At 36.3% G+C, this 6239-nt stretch overlaps 1 non-coding gene across 1 annotated transcript; it reads right to left on the bottom strand.

The window, feature by feature from the left end:
• Positions 1-6133: 6133 nt before the first annotated feature.
• Positions 6134-6239, bottom strand: LOC142521435 (small nucleolar RNA R71). The gene has a single exon (XR_012814188.1). It is a non-coding gene; the product is annotated as a small nucleolar RNA R71 (small nucleolar RNA).

Raw genomic sequence — 6239 nt, 5'->3', positions numbered from 1 at the left:
TTTGTCAAGTCCAAATCAGCAACTGCTTCAGTTGGCAACTGAATGCTTTCTTCAGTTTCAGTTGGAGCTGTATCAGTTGGTAACTAATTATTATCAACATGCTCCACCAACTGATTATCAGGAACAACTTCATGTTCAACTGATTGATCCAGTACTTCTGGTTCAGGTGTTTGAAGGATGTTTCGATTGATATTATTATCTTCTTCATTATCATCCTCCAAACTGATATCTGTAAATCGATAAACTAGCTCAACTAGATCAGTTGGCTTATCAGTTAGCACAGATGCATCAAATACAACATGAATTGATTCTTCAACATTTAAAGAGCTTTTATTAAAAATTATAAACGCTTTACTAACTGATGAATATTCAAGAAATATTCTCTCTGCAGATTTAGCATCAAAAGCTTTTAAATGATTTTTGCCATTATCAAGAATAAAATATCTGCAGCCGAATATTTTGAAATATGAAACCACACTTTTGTGTCCATGCCAGATCTCATATGATGTTTTTAAATGATTCTTATTAATCATTGATCTGTTCTGAGTGTAACATGCAGTGTTACTGCTTCTGCCCAAAACCTTTGAGAAATACCAGAATCAGCAAGCATTGTTCTAGCAGCTTCTTTAAGGGTCTGATTTCTTCTCTCAGCTACACCATTTTGATGAGTGGTTCTTTCTGCTGAGAGCTCATGCTTAATTCCAGCATTTTCTAAGAATTGTGAAAAATTTTTATTGATGAATTCAGTCCCTCGATCAGACCTTATTCGATCAATCCCAACTGATTTTTCATTTAAAAGTCTTTTCGAACAAATTTTATCCTTGGAGAAATCTATTTTGGGCAAACCAGTTACAAGATCATGGTTACTCAGATAGGAAATAGATTTAAAGTTTAAGTGGTTCAACCTCTTATGTCACAACCAGTTTTTCGAAGATTTGGAAGCAATGAAACAAACTGGTGCATGAGGTTGATCGGTTCAACTGACTTTGTAAGTATTTCAACAACGATTGCCAGTTAGGATGACTTCATCAGTTGAGTCTCTAACTGAACAAGTGTGTTTGTCAAACTGAACTGAGAAATTATTGTCGCATAACTGACTTATGCTAATCAAGTTATACTTCAAATTCTCAACTAGTAAAACATCTTTGATTGTAAAGTTACCATGGATAAGCTTACTCTTACCTACAGTTTTACCTTTGGTTTTGTTCTTACTTTCAGTGGATTGAACAGTTGGTTTACTTGGTTCTGAGAATTCGTTTAACATAGTTGATTTTACAAAGGTAATGTACTTTCCTTTGTTTTTATTCAACCTTGGCTGTGTATCACTCGCAGAATTTTCAACATGACTGTTAAAGCCTAAACAAGTTTTATCATCAACTGATTTTTGTGAATTTTGCATTTCAGTCAAAGTAACTGAAGACTTGTTCCAAGCTTGAATCAGTTCAGTATGTTTAGAAATTTCAGTTTTTAATTGATATATCAAAGCTTGGTTCTCAATCATTTCAGCTTTTTGCTTTACAATCTCTTTTTTTAGATTTAACACTTCAACTGACTCATCAGTTTCAATTTTTTTATCATTGGGATCATTTTGATCAGCTCTGACCTTCTCAAATGATCGGGCAAGATTGTAATACTCATTTACCATGTCATGCAATGTGATGATGATTTCCTCACTAATGAAATCAGTAGAGCTGAAATCAAATACATGTTCACTTGTTGACTTTAGTTCAGCATCATCTGCCATTAAGCACCTGACTTCTTCTTCATCATCACTTGAACTGATTGGGCTTTCAGGTTCTAACTCATCGCTGTCAGTTTCTGCCCACTTCGACTTACTCTCCTCAGCTAGAAGCACTTCATGTTTCTTTCTGAGAGATTTCTTGTCATCCCTGGTTCTTTTTCTGTGCTCATAGGGCTTCTTTTCTTTTTCAGTTGAACATCGACTATCCTTCTTTGGCTTGGGGCAGTCAGCAATGAAATGGCCAGTTTTGCCACAATTGTAGCAAGCATAGGTTTCTTCTTTGAATTGATTTTTCTGATATTATTTCTGGAATTTTCCCTGATTTCTCCTCATAAACCTTCCGAACTTCTTGACAAACAATGACATTACGTCATTGCTCAGCTGATCCGCAGATTTGTCAACTGAACAAGTTGGTTCCAGCTTAACAGCAGTTGTGACATTTGATGTAGAAGGTTCCCCTTCTCTGGTTTGTAGTTCAAACTCATATGCCTTTAGATCAGCAAACAAATCATGAAGTTCAACCTTGTTAAGGTCCTTTGATTCACGCATAGCCATGGTCTTAACGTCTCATTCTTTAGGAAGACCTATGACCACCTTCAGTGTTATTTCTTTGTTCAAATACACCTTTCCAAGTGCATTCAGCTCGTTTATAATACCACTGACCCTCTCATCATATTTGAGCAAGGATTCTCCAACTTTCATCTTGATATTATCAAATTTCTGAACAGCAACTGATAGCTTGTTCTCCTCGGTTTGTTCGTTTCCTTCACAAAGCTGAATCATTTTCTCCCATATCTCTTTAACAGTTTTGCACATTTTGATTTTGCTGAAAGTGACTTTATCCAGCGTTTTGTATAAGATGTCCCCTTAGCCACATTGTCAAGGTTGGCTTTTCTCTTATCTTCAGTTGTACATTCCTCTCTGGATTTCTCAATGCGATGAGGTGCCCCATCAGTTATTGCAACTGTTGTATTTGCCTTTAAGATTTTCATAGGTCCTTCAATAATGACATACCAAATATCGTCGTCTTGTGCAGCTAAGTGAGCCTGCATTATGATTTTCCGGTCATCGAAATCTTATCTGGAAAACATTGGTATTTTACTGAATGAAGACGTTGATCAGTTTTGAGGATAAGAATATTCTGAGAAAAGATTTAGCTGCTCTGATACCACTTGATAAGAACGATTAACTGGTGAAGAAGTATTTAGAAGGGGGGTTGAATAAACACTCTCGATATTTTACAATCTTTTCGAAAGTTGAGTCAGTTTAGTGACAAACTGAAACTCGGAATCTTGTCAGTCGATATCAATCAGTTAACAATAAAGTGCGGAAATAAACTGACTGATAGATAGAATGAAAACTGATAAAAGAATACTCGAGATTTTATGAATGTTCGGAGATTTCAATCATTCCTACGTTACCCCTTCTATCACAAGGATAGGATATCCACTAAAAGACTTTGATCGATACAAACACTTGTACAGACCCACTTCAGTTTGGACTTAACAATGCTAAAACTGAAACTCTTAGTTTATAAACTATTTCACAGTAGTCAACTGGACTTAGCACAATTATCTCTTTTCAGATCGATTTTATAATAAGATGATTTGTGCTTGTAAGCTCGAAAAGTAGCCTAGAATGCTACGAATATACCAGATAAGTGTGAGCTTCAAATTCTTTGAATATGAGCGAAAGTTTCATCAGAGTAACAACAAGAATGATAGATGGTGAATCGTTGTTTTTGAACTGCTCTTCTCTGCTATTTATAGGTTTCTCTTCAACGGTAATAATCAATATAATTTGAATCTTTATATCTGTTGTTTGACACGTCAATATTCTTCTGACATTCGTACACTGCAGCTTTTTTCTGAAATGCGACGATCTCACTATAAGTTACAGTCTGCTTTTGTACTATTTGTCGGTTGAATGTCCTTTTCGTTAACTGATGACATGTACAGCTGAAGGATCAGCTGAAAAACAATGGTTGATAAGCTCACAACTGAATATAGCAACTGATCACTTTCCAACTGATTAGTTAATCGTCTGTGTAAGTTTAGTTCAGCTGGTTCAGTTGCGTTTGCGCATTAATATTCAGTTATAGGCAACTGTCAGTTTGAGTATTTGTTCAGTTACTCGCAAACTTCTTGATCAGTTAATCCAATCGATTTAAGCACTTAGTTTGTCAAACAACCGAAATTTAGTTTCCAACAAAGGTCCAATATAAATTATAAGAATTTGGGCATAAAATCCAGCATGGAATAAAATGAGCTTGTGGATAAATAAAATTTTTCCATTGCTTTGACTTGATTGGGAAAAAAATGTAGTTGCTTGATAGAGGTGGATTTTACGTGTTTTTGTGTATCATGTTATGTCACATTGTGTTGCATTTATCATTTAGATGTCAGACATTTTGTGTTATTTTAGCATAATTTATGTTTCTTGTTACTCATGAGTTTAGTTGGTGAAAATGCAGGTGAGTCGAGAATAAAAAGAAAATTTAAAGAAAAATTTGAAAGCAATCCGCCCGGGCGCACATGGCCATCCGCCCGGGCGCTCCAAGGTGTGATAAAAATTCGAGATCTGCGCAAGTCATTCGCCCGGGCGGAAACTTATGTCCGCCCGGGCGCGCCAAAGAAGAAAGAAAAGAGAAGAATCTGCGAAGACCATCAGCCCGGGCGGAAACTTATGTCCGCCCGGGCGCGCTCGTAATTTTGGAAAAAATTCTGGACGATTCCATTTCTTATTTTCTAAAAGTGGATGATATGGGAAGGGGAGTTGGATGTTTTTAGGGGCATTCAGACTTCATTGAGCAGCCGTCACAAGCTTTGGAGAGATTTTCGCGCCTGGATTGAAGCTTCGAAGATTTCCGGGCGTCGATCCTTGCATTTTCGTCGAGCCTAGTATTTCTAATCTAGTTTTTATCATTCAAACATTGTTTTGTTCATGTCTAATATGAATTCGAGTAGCTAAACCTTTAATATTTGTTGGGATTTAAGGGGATCCTACCCCAAGTTTTGATATAATTAATTTACATATCGATTTCTGATTTATTCTTGAGTATACTATTGTTTTATCGTGTTGTTAAAGCGTAGCTAACTTTAATAACAATTTTATATTGCGAGTGGGTTCGAGAGAATAACTTGTGATAGGAACAAATAGTATAATCCGTGGATCTACAATTTACATAGATATATGAAATTGAATACGTGCCGATAGTTATAATCCTAAGGGTCGAAAACTAGGGGATTTCATAGATCGACATGCAATTCACTCTTGATAAATAATTAAAGACATTTAATTACTTCATTGAGTAGAATTAGTTTGGCATAGCTCGAGAGAGTGTGTTCAATTGAATAGGAAATCCTGTCGGAAGCATTTAATCAATATCGAACGAATTAATTAATTAACGATGGGCAGGTGAACCAATATTCCCAACAAATCTATTTTTCATTGAATTTTTAATTAACCATTTTAGATACTATATTTCATTAATCAATTCTTGAATAATTTTATTTGCGTACTTATTTGATCATAGTAGTACTAATCAACCAACCAATTTTTCGTTGCTAAAGATTTAATAATTGAAAATAATAATTGTTAAATACAGTCTTCAGTGGAACGATACTCGTACTCACGTACATTATACTATTACTTGACATCGTGCACTTGCGATTAATTTTGAGCACAAAACCATATTTTTATTAAGGATTCCACAGTGCAAGTTTTGCTCGATCAAGTTTTTGGCGCCGTTGTCGGGGATTGTTAATTCACAATTTTATTTTTAGTTATTCTCTTTAGTATTGTTTCATAATTTTTTGAACTAACACTCCATATTTTATTACAGATATCTTTTTCAGTGCATGCCAAATTCACTTGACGTGGAGCTTGAGCAGTTTGACCCTGAAATTGAAAGAACTTTCCGCAGGAGAAGACAGCAGCAGAGACTGAAGGAACTGATGGAGAGGCACGAACACGATCATGAGGAGGAACACCATGATGCTAGACATGTTGAGATGCCACGCCGCATACTGATGCTGGACTATGCCCAACATTCTTTGGATGGAGCACACCCCAGCATTGTGAGGCCTATTGTGCGGGCAAACCACTTTGAAATCAAACCAGCTATAATTCAGATGATTCAGAACACAGTCCAGTTTGGAGGATCTGCAGTAGATGACCCAAACACGCACATCGCAGATTTTCTCGAAATTTGCGACACTTTTAAATTTAATGGAGTTTCTGATGATGCTGTTAGGTTGCATTTATTTCCTTTCTCCCTACGTGATAAAGCTAAAGCATGGTTGAATTGTTTTCCTGTAGGTTCAATCACCACATGGGAGGACATGGCGAAAGCGTTTCTAATTAAATACTTTCCTCCATCTAAGACCATGAAGCTGCGGGCAGACATCACCACATTTGCTCAATTCGACCAGGATTCTTTATATGAGGCATGAGAGCGCTTCAAAGATCTATTGCGAAGATGCCCTCATCACGAACT

The sequence above is a fragment of the Primulina tabacum genome, chromosome 1 (assembly GCF_025594145.1).
Source record: "Primulina tabacum isolate GXHZ01 chromosome 1, ASM2559414v2, whole genome shotgun sequence".
NCBI lineage: Eukaryota > Viridiplantae > Streptophyta > Magnoliopsida > Lamiales > Gesneriaceae > Primulina > Primulina tabacum.
This window is presented reverse-complemented; position numbering and strand designations above follow the sequence as displayed.